The following is an 18,693-nucleotide window of genomic DNA, read 5'->3' as shown; positions in this document are numbered from 1 at the left end:
CTGACATATGCTTGAGCAGAATCACGTCCAGATGCTACGTTGGAAATAAAGTGGAGCAAACTAATGGCAAAAAACAAAACAAAACAAAACAAAAAAACCCAAAATGGGAAGACCATGTCAGAAACTGTTGGGATCCAAAAGACATGACAATGCCTTGGGCTAGAATGGTAGTGGTACGTGTCGTGATATGCAGTCAGACAGCAGATGTGTGTTGAAGGCAAAACCCACAGTGGAAAAAAAAAAACTCGAACAGGAAATGGAAACCATATACATACACCATTTTCTTTCCTAAGATTTTTTTTTTTTTCCCCCTGTAGAAAGTAGTTGGTTGGAGGTAGAAGCAGTGTTGAGGTGAACTGTTTTCCAGACTGGGAGAAGTCACAGCATATCTGTTTGGTTAATGAGAAAGCTGTAGAAGTAAGGAGAAAGTTAATCTGGGCAAATTTCCAGCATGGTGTCCTTGAATAAATGAAAGGGGAAGGGAGGCAACTATGCCAGCTGGGAAAAAAAAAAAAAAATGGCTCACTTCTACTCATTACTCTGTACTTAGACCTGGTATGTCCCGAACTTTTCATGTAAGATTTTTTTTTTAACATGAATGATTTTCAGTGACTATCTATGTTAGCTTTGTACTGTGAATACTGATGGATGAAGAAAATACACAATGATGACTGTGTTACTAACTATAACAGTTATACGAGAAGCATTGGTTTGGTTCAGGTTACCCTGATGTTTCGTGCATATATAGACCACAATATCGCTTGACACCACAGAGTCATGCCTATTGTCCACTGCGTGGCCCCTTGCTTTCTGAACATTGCCTGCGTGTTTCTGCACATGCAGTTTCCTTCAGGATGCTCCTGTGTCTTACACATCCTTCAGAGCATAGCACAACTCCTCTCCCACAAATTTTTTTCAAGCACAGGCTTCATCTCTATCTTTGTGTTCCAATAATTAATTTCTTCCTGTCCTTTATGCATATTCTGTTTGTATAATAATTGAATGCACACTGTATATTTCTGGACCCCTACACACTTTAAATAGTGTACTGTGAAGGTATATTATTTGTCTATGTATCTTCTTTCCTCTATTACCTGATATTACTTGAGCCTAAAATTATGTCTTGCTCATTTGGTTCCTCAACAATGGACAGTTCAGTATTGAATGAAATGGAAATATTTGAAAACTGGATTTATTTCATGGCGTTCCAGAGGACAGAATTAGTGGGAAAAATTAAGAATAAGATAGATTTTGGCTTGATCGATGGAAAGGCATTATAACATGATGACATTTTGAAAATGGGAAAGACTGTTATTTAAAATACAAATTCCAGGCAGTCTGGATGGGAAGGGAGTTTGGGGGAAGATACATACATGCATATGCATGGCTGAATCCCTTTGATGTTACCTGAGACTGTCATAACATTGTTAATCAGCTATACCTGAATACAAAATAAATAGTTAAAAAAGATAAGCTCCAGGTAACCGAAAGAACCCCAGTCTGTTTTTCTCCCAACTATCATTTAAGGTCAGAGCACTATACCAAGTATGTTATAAAAAATAGTATCACATTTAGTCTTGATACTAGTCCCCCAAAGAAGGAATTTTAATCATCCCAATTTTACTTTAAATGGTTAACCAACTTGCCTCAGTATACAGCTAATTGGTGAAAGTGGGCTGGTATTGGAACTCAAGTCTGTGTGGTGATTAGGCCTAGATATTTGATTCAGATGCTTCACAGTGTCAGACAGATTCCACATTGGGTAGAATGCAGGCATAGATAAATCTCTGAGGTTATAAAAGAATGTACAATTCAAGGAAAAGGCAAATTATCTAGGTAGACTCCCGTGTCTTTATGACTATTAAACAGGCTTGCTTTCCAAAAGAGAGTCAAGAGATGAAACCTGGAGAGACAAAGCAATCCATAGTGAGGTGCCAAGATAATCTTTTAATTTGTCCATCTCTATTTATTCTTGAAGTGAAATGAAAGTCACTCACTCGTGTCCGACTCTTTGCGACCCCATGGACTATACAGTCCATGGAATTCTCTAGGCCAGAATACTGGAGTGGGTAGCCTTTCCCTTCTTCAGGGGAGCTTCCCAACCCAGGGATTGAATCCAGGTCTCCTGCATTGCAGGTGGATTCTTTATTAGCTGAGCCACAAGGGAAGCCCCTATTTATTCTTAGATCCCAGTTATCCCTGACTCAAAATGAGAATGGGTTCATCGTCTTTGAAAATTGCATTATGACTGAATAAACAGAGTAAGGCTTGGGGAGCTTAAAAGACCTGTGCCAAAGTGGAGTACACCCAAACTCTTTGAGCACTGGACACAACTCACAGAGCTTGTCATGAATATTACCAGAATTTTCAGCACATGCCTGCAGTAGGCATTTAATTAATTTTATCAATATCTCCGTTCTCCTCCATCCTCTTTAAGTCCATATATATCACAAGATACTGTCTTAAGTAGCAATAACCTAAAGGTATCATTTTTATTTGACAATGTGTTATCTATGGATATAAGAAAGTAAAGTTGCTCAGTCGTGTCCGACTCTTTGCGACCCCATGGACTGTAGCCTACCAGGCTTCTCCATCCATGGGATTTTCCAAGCAAGAATACTGGAGTGGGTTGCCATTTCCTTCTCCAGGAGATCTTCCCAACCCAAGAATTGAACCCTGGTCTCCCACATTGTAGGCAGACGCTTTACCGTCTAAGCCACCAGGGAATTACACGAATATAAGAAAACATAATGTATATTTATATGATGAGCCTTTGATCCAAGACTTCACAAAAGGAGAATGCTATATTTTTGCAAAAGTTTTACTTTTGATGTTTTGTTCAAGAAAATATGCATTTACATGCATAGAATGGAAATAGAATGTTAAATAAATTCTACTTATGCATTTTCTTACCATATTTCAAGATGTTTACTCTTTCAGCAAATAATCTGACTTGACATTTCTAAGCTTGTAGAATGGAGAGAGGCATTACTACCTCAGCCTTTTGTGTTTCTGCTGGATTTTTTTTTTTTTTTGACCGTCCACTCATTATAACCAAAGAAAACTTTATTCATGTGAACCTCAACTTCACTTTTCATAGAACTATGACCTTAAAAAACCAGTCTCTTAACTTCCTTCAGGGAGCCATGTGACTGACTGCCTTGTCAGCAAGCTACTTTTCCTGAATCTAAGTTATTTCCTTTCCTACAGAGAAAAATTGCTGTTATCACTTCCAACTCTTTCAGTTATGGCCATTTTCATATATAGTTTACCCCTTCAAAACAAACAAACAAAAAAAATGCCTTTTTTTGCTTATTTGCTAAAAAAATGTTTATCCTAAAGAAAAAAATGTAAGGATATAAGCACATTTCATGGTCTATGGAAAAATCAGCATTTCCAGAGATTTCTGATCCAAGAGACAGCTAAAAGTTCTCTAAAACACCTATTTTAAGATATTCCTTTCAATTATCTAAACATAAGAAAAACATGGTCTGCTTAAAGTTAGCATCACCCCAGTACTTTGCAAGTTCTTTATCTCATAACCATTTCTTTTTGGTTTTTATTCTGCATACTTTTATCTAACATCTAACACTGGAACTACTTCTGTCTTGTTTGACATTCCCCTGGCCTTCCCTTTTGAGAGAGGCTGTGTCCTGATTTCTTCTCTTAATGATTTTTTTCTTAACCCTTTTCCAGAACTCCCTTCTCACTCCTTGTGGCCCTTTAAATGTTCTATCCTTTGCATCTTGCTCTCTTTCTACATATTCTCACTGGATATTCTCACAGTCACTCAGCTAGGCTCAAGCCTCGTCTGCTCACCAATTATTCCCACATTTAACCTAGACTTTTCTCCTGAACTCCTGCCCAAATACCTCCTAGCTTTCCCACAGTTCATCTCCAGTGTAACATGTCCCCAACTGCACCCTTATCTCCTCCTCAGCCAGATCTTCCTGTGCTCCTCCTTATCTTAGCAGACTATTTCCATGTACCCAGACACCCAAGCTTAAAATCACTGAGTCATTCTCAATTCCATTCTTCTCTGAAAGTTTTCTCCTATCTGTTCCTTCTCTTTCTTCCTGACACTGTACACGGAGTTCAGGCACTCATCAATTCCCTCCAGGTGATCACAACTGTTTCCTAACTCCTTGTTTTCTTATCCTAGTCTACTTTGAGGTCAGAGACTTATGAACACGACATTCTTTGACTTGGCCCTTTGCTTTAAAACCTTTGATATTCCCCATTTCACATGCAGAAAAACCCGAAACTCCTTAACAGACAATCTAAAGCCACCTGCAGTTTAGATTCAAGTGGCTCTGCTAGGCCCATCTTTTGGCGTCACTCCACCCCAAAGGATTCTCAGGTGGCACTAGTGGTTAAGAATCCACCTGCCATTGCAGAAAACATAGGAGATGAGAGTTTGGGGAACATCCTTGGGTGGGGAAGATCCCCTGGAGGAAGACATGGCAACCCACTCTAGTACTCTTGCCTGGGAAATCCCACTGGCAGAGGAGCCTAGCAGGCCCCAGTCCATAGAGCCACAGAGTCAGACACGACTGAGCGACTTAGCACACCCTCCAAAGGCGTATGTGCTGAGTCTTTGTCATTGCACATGCCATCATTATCTCTCTTTGAGATGTTTTCCCCTATTTTCTTTTTCCTACCTAATGACTGATGGCTTTCATTTTTCAAGAGCCACATCAGATAATGCCTCTTCTTTGAAATCTACCCCGACTTCTGGAGAAGCATGTCCTCTGTCTGCTGTTAGCGGCTTTAACCTATCTTCACACTAGCATCAGGATGCTGTGTTGTAAATATTACACAATAGTGAAGGACTCTGAAAGAGCAGGGGCTATGTCTTCTCTTCTGCAGTGTCAAAGTCTATCATTATGTCTGACTTGTGATAAACATTTGGTTCTTATTGGTTAAATGAAAATGAAGCTATTGTAATAGGTAATAATGAAAACTCTTAAGAATGGCCCAAATGATTCCAAATAGCTGTCCTAAGTATTTATGTTTACTCTATACTTTCTTTCTTCCAAAGAACTTTGTTTACTTCCATTTTGTTCTATCAGTGGGACAACCGAGATTGGCAACTAAGACTCAAGGGAAAGGACAGAGAAAGAACTCAGTAACTGTACTGACAGACACTGGAGTCAGACTCAACATTCCTAAGAGGTGATAAGTGTGGCCAGCTACTACCAGCCTCCATCTGCTACATTTTGTTGTTCTTTAGTCACCAAGCCATGTACAACTCTTGCGACCTCAAAGGCTGTAGCCCACCAGGCTCCTCTGTCCATGGGATTTCCCAGGCAAGAGTACTGGAAGGGATTGCCATATCTTTCTCCTGGGGAAATCTTCCTGACCCAGGAATCAAACCTGTGTCTCCTGCTTTACAGACAGATTCTTTACCACTGAGCCACCTGGGAAGCCCTCTGCTACATTGCCACGCTAAAAAACTGGCAGCTAGGGAGTGAGGAGGTAAACCCAAGGTCAGTAGAATAGAGTGTGTATGAGATGAGAGGCAACTCCCTTCTCATGGGGAATGGAAATCGGGATACCTGGCCTTTATCCCTAAAAACCTCCTTAGGGATTCTAAGAGAATTGTTCATAAAGACTGTTGTATCCTTTGGTCCTCCAGCTGGGCATTTGCTGAGGAAAAGAACTTGAATTTATCATGGGAGCAGGGAAGATGAGTCTTGGTGAAAGGGCTAGAGGGAGGGGACAGTGTTGGGGCACTCAGTTTAATGGCCAAGAAAGGAAATTTCTGTGGGTCAAGTGGATGCGGGTTTGAATGAATTTGAGGTTGAGTCGCCCCAATTCCAAGACAGTTTCCCCACCACACTCCAGCTACAGAAGACAATGGAGTGCATGGCCAGTGACAAGAGCTGAAAATGGATTTCCAACTTCTCAAATCGTTGGATCTCAAAGAACTCATACCTCTAGCCCCCAGAGTCAGAATTTGGAGCCTGCCTCACAGTGGACATCAATGGCCAGGCTGTGTCCAGAGAAGGAGCACTCATGAGGACAGAGACATTATGGTGGTATCTGGTTGGCTTGGTGTTCTTCCAATTCCTTGTGCACCTCTCAGCTCAACACCCCTGAAGGGTAATCCTAGAAGGGGGACACAAGGTGGTGGTACCCTTGAAATAGGCCTCAGATAGGGCACCAGTTCATACTTGGATTGGCAGTGGGTAGAAGGTGAAGATAAACTATAAATGAATGGCTGGACTGCGGCTTAATATCTGAAAGTGAAAGTCGCTCAGTTGCGTCCGACTCTTTGTGACCCAATGGACTATACAGTCCATGGAATTTTCTAGGCCAGAATACTGAAGTGGGTAGCCTTTCTCTTCTCCAGGGCATCTTCCCAACTCAGGGATTGAACCCAGGTCTCCCACACTGCAGGCGGATTCTTTACCAGCTGAGCCACAAGGGAAGCCCAAGCGCACTGGAAAGTGAAAGTGAAGTCACTCAGTAATGTCTGACTCTTTGTGACTCCGTGGACTGCAGCTCACCAGGCTCCTCTGTCCATGAGATTTTCCAGGCAAGGGTACTGGAGTGGGTTGCCATACTGGAGTGGGTAGCTTATCCCTTCTCCAGCAGATTTTCCCAACCCAGGAATCGAACTGGGATCTCCTGCATTGCAGGAGGATTCTTTACCAACTGAGCTATCAGGGAAGCCCTTAATATCTGAAAACAACTGGAAAACTATGACATTGCCTCGGATACCAGAGGAAACCTACTACCCAGTAGAGAATTAATACTTGATATTGTACAATTGGGACGAATGATTGAGAAACACAAAGGATTTATGTTTCTTGTTGAGTTAGCACTGCTTTCTAAAGTAGGTTCATGTGGAAACTCATTTAAATTCATAGACGCTGTGCACAAAGTTCAACCAAAATTCAACCCCAAACTGATATCAAAGCAAATCTTCCTTCACTGATTTATCACTAAATATGACAGGTAGCACCATTCACTAATGTCCCTACTGAACCCTCTGGGGATCAGAACATGGTCAGAGGTACCCATGGAGGGCGTGCAGAAATGCAGTCTTGTTCTGACCCAAAGGGGCTCACAATATAAAAATGAAGTGAAGATGTATGGCAGCTCCTACTCAGATCAGTTTAGAATGAGTAGCTAACCAGTTTCAGGATGATCTGAAACTTTCCAGAACCATTGAGAACTCTGCTGATTCATATATTAGGAGATATATTATGTAAGCCATCCATGTTTGGAAATAGCTGATATGTTTGTTCTCTCTAGAGCAGAAATGCAAAGTATTTCATGATACTAGAGAATATTAAGAGTAATTTCTCTCACAATTCTTCTGAGGGAAGACTAGGCCATGTTTGAGCTACTTCTAACTCTGTCTCTGTTCCCTCAACAATTTCACACCTCTGTTGTTTGTGGTTTGTTTAGTCACTAAGTTGTGTGTGACTCTTTGCAACCCCATGGACTGCAGCCCACCTGGCTCCTCTGTTCATGAGATTTCCCAGACAAGAATACTGGGGTTTCCATAAGCAATACACACACACACACACACACACACAAGAATATTGGAGTTGCCATAAGCAATACACACACACACACGTGCACACACATATATACATATATATATATATTGCATCGTTCTTGTTTGTAGACTCTGTTCCTGCCAGTCCCTTATTAGTCTAAGTCTATTTTCTGACCAATTTCTTGCTTTCTCAGGTCATCCTCCCATATTCACTCTGAAAATCTGAGGCACTCTGCTGTAATAGAATTCCTTGCACCATATAATATTAGTCTTTGAAGTCGTATGTGCTGTACTCTGCTTAGTTGCTCAGTCCTTTCTGCCTATTTGCAACCCCATGGACTGTAGCCCACCAGGCTCCTCTGTCTATGGGGATTCTCCAGACAAGAATACTGGAGTGGGTTGCCATGCCCTCCTCCAGGGGATCTTCCCAACCCAGGGATCAAACGCAGGACTCCTGCACTGCAGGTGGATTCTTAACCCTCTGAGACATCAGGAAAGCCCTTGGGGGTATTATATTACCTATATACATGTTTGGAGAGGTCTTCTGATTTTTCAGCTTCCTCCATGAATGATGCTTCTTCTCCTGTTAAATCCTTTATGTTCCAGCCAATTCCCCATCACCTCCCTCTTCTCTGGGACTGTTTCCCTGAACTTCAGCATTCCCTTAACTAACTCCCCTAGAAGCCTATTTTACTACTCCTGGGGATATTCTTAACAATGTATAAGTAACACTGACAGAAATGTGTATGAGATACTGTAGAATTTTAGCTCCAGAAGGTTCTATGCATAAGGATTCTGTTGATGCTAGAATGAAATAAGTAATCAGAGGTAGGGGGCCATGAGAATTAGCTAAAATGCATTAACATTCATAATAACACAGTTACAGGTAGTACAGTATATGTGTAGTAACAGTCATTTACTCCTTGACTGTGTGTGAAGTCCCACTGTGTGTTTTAATGTAGGACCTTAAAACAACCTGGTAAGAAACAGAGCAAATATTGTTTCTAATGATAATCAGTGAGTGTGGCCTCCCAACCTCTCCCTTAATTTTTAAATGGGCCAAATAATTTAAAAACCAGTATTACTGGAGAGAAGTAGTCTGGGCAGCATTGATATATCTTCTATGGTAAGGGTAGGTGGATTTTGGCAAGGTGGTTACAATGGCTCTTTGTTATGCCTTGGAAGTCCAATTCTAAACATCCACTTCTATCGGGGACTTTGGGACTGCAATAACTGTATGAGATATGCTTTATTACACGGTGATGGAAGTAATCATGAAATACTTTTATGTCTTGCAGATGCTGGAACTTCTTCCCTTTTGATGTAAAATATAACATGAAGTCTTTGCATTAAAATCAGAGGCATAAAATTTGCTAGCATCTGTAAATATTTTATTCTTTAGGTACTCCCTGGTCCTGAAAAGAAAAGGTAGAGAACCTTGCCGGAATTTCAGTCATCACCTCCGTCCAAGAAGAAACCACCCGCGGTTTCTTTATCATAACAGCGCCCCCTGCTGCTTCAAAGCAAAGGCTTCGAGATTGCCCGTTTTCCTTTCAGTCTTTGAGAGACTCTGGAAACATGGCTGGAAAACATTATCCTCAACTGAACCACAGCCAGGGAAGTCTCAGGAGGGAATTCTTTCCTGACATAAAATTAAACCTGGCTTCAGCATATCTTTTGCGGGAGGGGGTGGGGGTGGGGGGTGGAAAGGAAGAAAACTTACTGTTGATGTTTCTTGGCTTGGCTTTCTATTCTGTTCTTAAAGCAACATTATTTTAAAAATCTGTAACAAAACCTGTCATCTGCCAAGTCAGCCCCAAGCCTCCCAGTGTCTCTCAGCACAACTTTCCCTGTCTTGCCCTCTTCCGTCGCCGCACTCCACTCACATTTGGCAAAATTTATTCATAAACAGATGCCTTTTAACTCACCGTTGGTAGGAGCGGTGACTGACCGGCTCCGCTGTGGAAGGGAATCTGGTGCCAGGAGTCCCACGGAGTCCCAGGCACGGGGGCGGGGGTGGGGGGGGCACCGATGTGGCAGTGGGGCTGCGGAGGAAACAGGCCTCCAAGTGACTTGCTTTCAGCCTTGCTCAGTGGAGAGCTGGCCCTCGACTTCAGAGGTGGCTCAGGAGCAACTGGCAGCAGGCGATGTATTTTCAGGTCCAACTGGACGCACTGCTTGTTGAGAGCGGAAAATCTGGAAGCTGTGGTGGGAGAAGGCTTTTGCCTCTCCTCTGTGCCTGTGGGAGATGGTGTACTGAAGATTACCCTGTGACCTGATGCCACTGGTGAGAAGGTGCCGGGTTATTTATTCACCCAAGGGGCAGATGTTAGAATCATTGAGTTGATTGATTTATTTTTTTGAATATTGAATGGTCTCAACCAGCACTCTGATGTTCTGGTGGATGAAAAGGATCCTGCATCTCAAGATGAGCCCACACATACTTAATAAACCGGTGCTCGTCTGTTGTTCAGTTGCTCAGTCATGTCTAACTCTTTGCGATCCCATGGACAGTAACCCTCTAGGCTCCTCTGTCCATAGGATTTCCCAGGCAAAGATACTAGAGTGGGTGGCCATTTCCTACTTCAGGGGATCTTCCTGACCTGGGGCTTGAACTCATGTCTCCTGCATTGACAAGTGGATTCTTTACCACTGAGCCACCAGGAAGGATCATGGGCAGATCAGGGAGTCACCTTTTTCTCTAGCATGACCTTCCTTTCTATTCCCATCAAAAATAGTGACAAAAAGTTTGTCCATGTGTGTGAAGATTACAGCAAGAGAACTGCCACCCTTCAGCAGTTTTGTAGCACACAGCATGATCATTATATTAGGTTATACTGTTTAATAGGTTCTGGAATGTTCAGGCCTTGGTCCCTGGCTCTGAAGCTGCTACTCTCATTAAAATGCATTTGTAGGATGGGCTTCCCAGGTGGTGCTAGTGGTAAAGAACCCACCTGCTAATGCAGAAGATGTAATAGATGAGAGTTCAGTCCCTGGGTCAGGAAGATCCCCTGGAGAAGGGCATGGCAACTGACTCCAGTATTCTTGCTTAGAGAATCCCATGGATAAAGGAGCCTGGTGGGCTACAATCCATAGAGTCGCACAGAGTCGGACATGACTGAAGTGATTTAGCATGCACGCATATATGCAGGATAATACAAGGCAATGTTTGACATCATCTAACTGTACCCTGTGCAGACCAAGAAATTATATGTGATGCGCTCCACATAGTCTGCTAAGAAGGGGCCAAGATGGGGTGCTAGGATGCTAACACACTGAGAACTTGCCTGTGTGATCTGGTTTCAGAACTGCTTCTAACTGGTTTCCTTGCTTAAGAATATCTTCTTCAACTGGCTTATATAGGAGACTGCTTTTTGGAGGTGAAGTTGTCCACCTGGCTGGTGCACTGGGACAACCCGCAGGGATGGTATGGGGAGAGAGGAGGGAGGAGGGAGGAGGGTTCAGGATGGGGAACACGTGTATACCTGTGGCGGATTCATGTTGATATATGGCAAAACCAATACAATATTGTAACGTTAAAAAATAAAATAAAATAAATTAAAAAAAAATTAGTAGTAAAGTAATGTTTTATACTGAACTGTGTTTTTGAAGGGAACAGCTAGCCAGTTGCCTAGCCAGGCCCTGAGGATGGGATGACATTAGTGATTGGGAAGTTGTTCTTGGAAGAAGGTGGGTTGAAGCAGAAGGGTCAGGCCAGAGGCAGTGGGAGTCACTTGGGAGGGTGTGGGAGGGCCTGTGAGGGATCACAGGTGGGGACACCTGGGCATCTTGGGGACAAAGGAGAGCACTGTGAGCTGGGGCTTGTTCCATACGGATGGAAACTGGGGTCCTGTGAAAGGAGAGGTACAAGGAGAGTGGGCTCTGAAGATAAATCTGATTTCTCTTTCACAGTTTTCTGAGGCCTATCCTGAGAATTGGCCCTACATCCCTCTTTATCTAGATACTTAGAAAGTGACTTCATTGTTCCTTGTCCTAACAGGTGACTTTCCTCTCCATCCTCTTGTGTAGGTCTCAGAACAAAGACAAGAGAGTTGAGTCCCAGAAGAGAAGCCACAGTCAATACCAGCTGTCATGACATTAGCCTGCCTGTCTGTGTCTCCTACCTGGTTCAATACAGTCTTACTCTCTTCTCTACTCCTTCATTTCATCTCATATCCAGGCAACCCTGATGATCTCACTGGCCTGCTACAAGATATTAAATGTTGATGTATGGTCAACTGAATAATTTCTCACCTGTGGTAGAACAATTTCTTGTTATCAACTATTTAGCCCTCTTTCCTGAGAGAGGACTATATATCCTCATCCACAGCAATGTAACTTTTAGTGTCTCCTGCGTTGGAGGGGTATCCCTTGTTCTACTGATGTCAGGCGTGGCCATATGACTTATTTTGGGCAATAGAATACGAGCAGACATGACATAGGTCTTGTCTCTGGCAGAAGCTTCGAAAGACATCATATGTTTCTGCCAGTCCTTTGCCTTGGGGAAACCAGGTTTCTCAAGGAAGAACAGATCTTTCAGGCTGAGTCAAAGAATAAGTTGAGAAGACATATGATATGGAGCCATAAGAGCCACCAATATGCAACACAAATGAGAAACAAATGTCTGTTGTCGTAAGCCACTGAGATTTGGGGTTTGCTTGGTGCAACAGCACAACTGGCTCATACAACTCCACTCCAATTTATCCTCAACCTACTTTTCTAGACTTACACAGAATTACAACAGCACATGTTCCCTACACTCCTGCCAATCTAGAAGCATCTCCATTTCCCAGCCACTCTCTGTGTTTCTTTTTCCTTTTGGCTGCACCCCATGGCATGTGGGATCTTAGTTCTCTGATCAGAGATTGAACTCACATTCCCTGCATTAGAAGGCAGAGTTTTAACCACTTAGATCACTGAGTAAGTCCCTCTGTGTTTCTTTTATTATCTCCTCTTTCTCCTAGACCCCCATCTCGAACAAATCTTACTTTAGAGATTCTTCCAGCTAGCTCTAAATCTATCTTACCTACAAAATCTTTCTGAATGTCTTGGTTTGAAATGATTTTTCCTTTTTCTGAATTCCCAAGTTTATGCTACCAATCACTCTATTTGTTAATAATAAAAGTGCTATTTACAGAGCAAGTACTACATATCAGAGATAACTGTATATGTTTGTGTATCTTTGTACACTAGATGTTGATTTTTACCAACTGTGCTTGTATACACTAAGATTGGATAAAAACAAAAAGGCTTATTGTGGGTAAAAACATGTGAAAGGTAAACAAGAGGAGGTTGAAGAAAGTGGCAGGAGTCTTCTTACCACAGTGATTATCTGACGCTTGTGGAAGAAGATAGGGAGGATGGAAGACTGGATAGAAAGAGATTTTTTCAAGCTGCAATGCAATTCCAAGAACTGTTCTGCCAAGTCAATGGGAGTCTTTAAGCCAAAGTCACCTTTGTGGGCCAGAGGTCTTATAGCTCAAGTGATCTGCATTGGTGCCAGTGTTGTGCTTGACTGTTAACTGGGAGCAGCCTTGTGGGAATAAATGATAGTGGATCCCAAACAACAAAAGCTGGGGTTATTCATCAGTAATTCACACAACATAAAAGATGAGCAGTTCTTTACCGTGGTCACCACATCAACATTAGCTTGTTGAATCTTCATAAAACTCCTATGAGGTTAGGGCTGGTATCAGTTTTGCTTTAAAGTAAGGACACTGAGGCCTAGAGAGGTTAAATGACTTTGTTGCCATCACCCAGCTAGTAATGGGCTGGAAACTGAGCTTTTCCTCTAAACTACCATTGACTTCAACTCTTGTCTCTTACTAAGCCATAAATGAGTAAACGCACCTTAGTGTTGTCTGTAAGAAGGTGGAAACCTGGGCCAACACTAATCAATGCCACTCTTGTTTTTGTTGGATCCAGAAATGCACAAGCCTCCCTTCAATTTTTATGACATGCAAGCTCTTCCCCTGTGGGTCAAGGGATAGAATTAGACATTTTTTCCAGAAGACTATCAGGCACTGTTCAGATAAACTGTTATGAATTATTTTATGAATAAAACAGCTCATTAGAAATGCTTCCTAAAACCCCAAGGAAACAGGGTTCTCAGATATTTTATTCCTGTAACTCTTTTCTTTCTTTCTTTTTTTTTTTAAGAGAAGGAAGTTGAGAATAGAGTGGATGAAGAACAAGATTTCAGAATTCTGAGCAGGGTTGAAGAAGATGTCCAAGAGAATATAGAGAGCCTTATGGGGTAAGAGACTGGAAAAGTGAAAGGGTTGGGAGAGCCTGGCTCCTTGTGACCATAGGCATAGGGTACCCAGAAGGGCAAGATGGAAGGGGCAGACCATTGAAGGTGTAAACATCTGATGGTCAGGCTTGAATTGGTGAAGAGCATGGAGCCTGGAAGGTAGCTGAAGCACTGGTTACCTAGAGATGCCATCTAACACAAAATGGGTAAAACTAATTCTTGGATTTGGGGTTGCTGCTGCTCTGAGAGCTACTGAAATAAAGGCCTTGGGTCAATGAGAGCAGTGGCAGAGAGCTTCCCTCGTAGCTCAGTCAGTAAAGAATCTGCCTGCAGTGTAGGAGACCCGGGTTCGATTCCTGGGTTGGGAAGATCCCCTGGAGAAGGAAATGGTGACACACTCCAGTGTTCTTGCCTGGAGAATAACATGGACAGAGGAGCCTGGCAGGCTATAATACATGGGGTCAGCAACAGTCAGACGCAATTTAGCAACTAAACCAAATAAAACCAAAGGGTGGTAATAATGAAGATACTCACCAAACACTTGGTTAAAAATCCATGGAGGTCAATGCCATACTCAAAAGAAAGCAACCCATGGGCTCCAAGTCATGCGTGCATGTTAAGTTGCTTCAGTCGGGTCAGACTCTTTGCGACCCTTAGGACTGTGGACTCCTAGGCTCCTTTGTCCATGGGATTTTCCAGGCAAGATTATTGGAGTGGGTTGTCATGCCCTCCTCCAGGGGATCTTTCCCACCCAGGGATCAAATCCTCATCTCTTACATCTCCTGCATCTGTAGGCAGGTGGGTTCTTTACCACTAGTACTGCCTGGGAAGCCCCCAAGTCACAGATGTGAGGCCAAAAAGGGAGGAAAAAGAAACCAAATCCTCCCTGTGACAGTATAGTGGGTGGAGCCAAAGCTGCATGAAACCTCCAGAGAAAAATTAATACCTCACTTGCAAGTGCTGAAGAGGAACAAAGAAATTAAAAAATGTGAGGAAGGCAAAATCTACATTTTGCAACTGTTGTTATGACAGGGAGTTGCACCATTTCTGGAGAATACCAGGTGTATGTGTAGAGAGAAGTTAAGTAAGCTCCTATTCCAATTCCCTGCTCCAAAAATTTGTTCCATTTACTGTATTGTCCTCAGATAGATGATACAGCTGGTAAGAACAGATACTATACTTGCTCTTAGCTAAAAGACCTGGAAGGGATTCTTTCCTGTAATTCTTGAGCCATTATTCCAGCCCTATTTCCTGCTGCACCTAATCAATGCTGGGTTGTTTTAGAATGCCTATTGTTTTGGTCTTATGAATCCATATCTTTTTTCTCCTGAGTTTAATTTTTCTTTTCTTTCTTGTTCTGTGACTGTGTTTCCCATTATTGAGTTGTGAATGGTCTTGCTGAGAGAAGCAAATAAGGACCAACTTGATATTTTGAAAGGATACAAACTACTCTCCCCTCCCAAAAAATTAAAGAAAGCAAACAGAAGGACTTTTAGGGCTAGGGTTCATTTTCCTATAAACAAATATAAATAGGAGAGAGAGATGGGTATATGGTATGATATATAGCTATATCATGTGTATGGTGTGAATACATAAGATAGACTTCTTTTTACTGTAGTAAGTGGAGTTTATGCAGAATTCTGCCATGTGGTGAAATCAAAAGACTTCCTAGGCTGAATGCTCTGCAAGAATCTTCTGCAAGGGAAATTTTGTTGTTTTTGTTTAGTCGCTAAGTGGTGTCTGACTCTTTTGCTACCCTATGGACTGTTGCCCACCAGGCTCCTCTGTCCATGAGATTTCCCAGGCGAAAATACTGGAGTGAGTTGCCATTTCCTTCTCCAGGGGATTTTCTTGATCGAACACATGTCTCCCACATTGGCAGGCAGATTCTTTACCACTGAGCCACCAGGGAAGCCCAAGGAAAAACTAAAAGACACCAAACAAGCAAACATACACCAACCTTCCAGATCCTCCCTGGATCCTTCTATTTATCACTGTTCCCCTGACCACAGTGTATGGCTACCTTTCAGCTCTGTGTGAAGACCTGCCCGGGACATTAAAATGGGGGTGGGATCAACTCTGTCCTATAATCATTTTTAACTGGTTCTGTAAACAAGTCTAGTTTATGGGCTTATCATTAAAAGGCATTTTTGTTTGATTGCCACTTTAAGATGAACTCATTGGGGAAGATATTGTTTTCCTGCCTGTGGAAGAAAACTATCAAGCATAATGACATTTCTGGTCATTCTAATTTTATAAAATGAGACCCCCAATCTCTTAAGTCTTATTTCAGAAATTAAGATCTTCAGTCATAATATGTTAATTAACTCCAATTTGCATTCACAAATAAAACGTCCTCCATTTGCTAGAGCCAGAACTGGACAAGTTTGTCTTTGGAGAAAAGGATATGATGAACTTCTTGCCTCTTCGTTCATCTTTCTCATTGGTCAATAGCTATTCTTTCTGACTTTGAGGTTAAAGATAGGAGAGGAAAGACAAAAAGGAAAGAAAAAACCTACTTAATTATGCTGTCTGTAAGCTGCCTTCTTGTTTTCAGAGCCTCACAGATGGTCCTCTAGACTTCCAACCTGCTTGGCTTTCAGATGACAGCAGTTCTCCTCATCTCTGATCTATTGTTCCCTTCATTCCTCAGTCTCTGATTTTCTGGTGCTTCTTCTTGCATAGATCTTCTCCAACCCAATTCCCTGTCCTCTGGCAGAAGTTCTTTTATGCATGTCTTTAGGATCCCACATAAAAGGACCCTGGACATCTCCACCTGGCTATAGGTAGCACGGATCTTGACTTGCAGTCAAAGAGGGACAAAGTTATCTCCTAAGCACAGTTCTCTCTGCTCCTCTAGAGTACCAGAGGGGCTTTAGTATATGTCAGAGGAACCTCCCAAACTCAGCAACAGAAGCAGTTTCTCTTAGAGTTTCTCCTTTGAAAGCTCTCCTACTAAACTCCAAGGCAGGAGTCAGCCTCACACTCACTCCTTGTCCCAGAGTGGAGGGTAGAACTCACAGTAAGGCTTTCTCTATCTAAAAGTGTTGAGTTAGTCACTCAGTCATGTCCGACTCTTTGCAACCCCATGGACTGTAGCCTACCAGGCTCCTCCTAGCCATTCCCTTCTCCAAGGGATTTTCCGACCCAGGAATCAAACCCTGGTCTCCTGCATTGCAGGCAGATTCTTTATGGTCTGAGCCACCGGGCAACCCCTCTCTATCTAAAACTTTCTCTTAAATCTCCCTCTTAATTTCCAGTTGGGGAATCTTTATCCCCTTGAAGTGGGTGTGGTGAGGTTGCTCAGTCACGTCCAACTCTTTGGAACCCCATGGACTGTAGCCAACCAGGCTCCTCCATCCATGGAATTTTCCAGGTAAGAGTACTGGAGTGGGTTGCCATTTCCTTCTCCAGGGCATCTTCCCAACCCAGGGATCGAACCCAGGTCTCCTGTATTGCAGGCAGATGCTTTACCATCTGAGCCACCAGGGAAGCCCCAAAGTGGGTGAAGGCCCTAAATCATGTACCTGATTCCATGCAATTTACTTAGAAATTTGCATCTTGGTTTTCAGCTTCTCCCCTCACTTGATATCTGAGGTTCTTTATATGGCATCAGCTGAATCTTTCATTTGATACATTTGATATTATGTGTCATATCTTTTCAGTGTCCTCTGCCCCTTTTAGCACCTTCCCTGGAAATTTCCATGTTCTTATGCTGCATCCTCTACCAAGTCCCTAAAGTGTGTCACTTCCTGGGGCTTAGCCTTCCTTGGTCCTCTTCATCCTTTTTTGACACCTTACCTGTTCCAGTCACCCCTCCCCCCATAAGCACCCGCATCATATTGTAGATTTGGGGTTCCAGCCTCAAAGCTCTATTCTTTGCTAAGGGAGCTGCGGTGACTCTTGGGAATGCTGTGTCCTGTGTTCTTAATCCACATCGGCGCTGGGCATGTTCATACACTGTCAGCTGAAAGTGACAACTTGACTCAGAAGTTTTTTTGTTATTGTTCTTCTTGCTTTTACTTCTTAGTAAAACCCTTCTTACCAACTAAATAGCTCAATTCATTTGCTAGTAAAAATTTCAAACAAATAAAATAGGAATAAGTGGGAACAGAGTGAGAGTGGGGTCTGGGAGACCACCCATCTGGCATCCTCCAGAGCTCCACAGGCACTGATAAAGAAGCCCAGGGCTTCAGGAAACACACTTGGAAAATCTTGACTTTAAAACAAAATGTGACTTTTAAAACGGGAGCAAAGCATGGAAGATTGATTTGGGGGAAGGCTGTATGCCCCATAGTCCTTCAGAAGTCACACCATATGGGCCTCTGCCTCCTCTCTATGAAAATGAGTGAATGCTCGTGCCCCCAGCCCCGATTCCCCGCTTACTTCTGAGGCAATCAGCTTCTAAATGCCCCCTCTTGGCGAGACCTCAGTGCACTTGGGAATTTTGTTTATTTATTTCTCTAAAACCCAAGGTTCTGAAATGGAATCCCTATGATGAGACTCATAAAGGCAAGTGTGTCTTTTCTTTAAAAACAAAACAAAACAAAAAACCCCTAAACTAAAAACAAACAGTTCTCAAAACTTTATTCTTTGGATTATGTTTATGGCATTTTAGTGCCATTCCTTAAATCTCTAAACCGTATGAACTGCTGAGACTTGAACAGACAAATTATGTTGCTGGCTTTTTGAACCTTGACTGCCAGGGACTATGTTATTGCTTTGAGTTTTAAAAGAAGAGCCAAAATATCCCTTTACCTTTTCCATGTCATTTGTTTCCTGTACTGACACTGTGACATAGACATCATCTGGCCAACACAGAGGAATGGACTCTACCCTTCAGCTCTCCCACGTCCCAGCCACGTGGGTGTTTACACTTTCTCATACATATTCAGATTTTCTGGTCAGGCATGTGGAGCAAGTCAAG

The 18,693-nt window shown here is 42.6% G+C and overlaps 1 long non-coding RNA gene and 1 pseudogene across 1 annotated transcript in view; one reads left to right on the top strand and one right to left on the bottom strand.

Moving 5' to 3' along the window:
• LOC133233355 (uncharacterized) overlaps positions 1 to 9,940 on the top strand; it is a 41,811-nt gene extending 31,871 nt beyond the window's left edge. The window contains exon 3 of the long non-coding RNA XR_009731689.1: positions 8,812 to 9,940. This is a non-coding gene — a long non-coding RNA (uncharacterized LOC133233355). The remainder of the gene's footprint in view (positions 1 to 8,811) is intronic.
• Positions 9,941 to 14,797: 4,857 nt separating this feature from the next.
• On the bottom strand, positions 14,798 to 14,976 carry LOC133233828 (U2 spliceosomal RNA; annotated as a pseudogene).
• Positions 14,977 to 18,693: the final 3,717 nt, after the last annotated feature.

This window comes from Bos javanicus, chromosome 20 (assembly GCF_032452875.1).
Source record: "Bos javanicus breed banteng chromosome 20, ARS-OSU_banteng_1.0, whole genome shotgun sequence".
In the NCBI taxonomy this organism is placed as follows: domain Eukaryota; kingdom Metazoa; phylum Chordata; class Mammalia; order Artiodactyla; family Bovidae; genus Bos; species Bos javanicus.
This window is presented reverse-complemented; position numbering and strand designations above follow the sequence as displayed.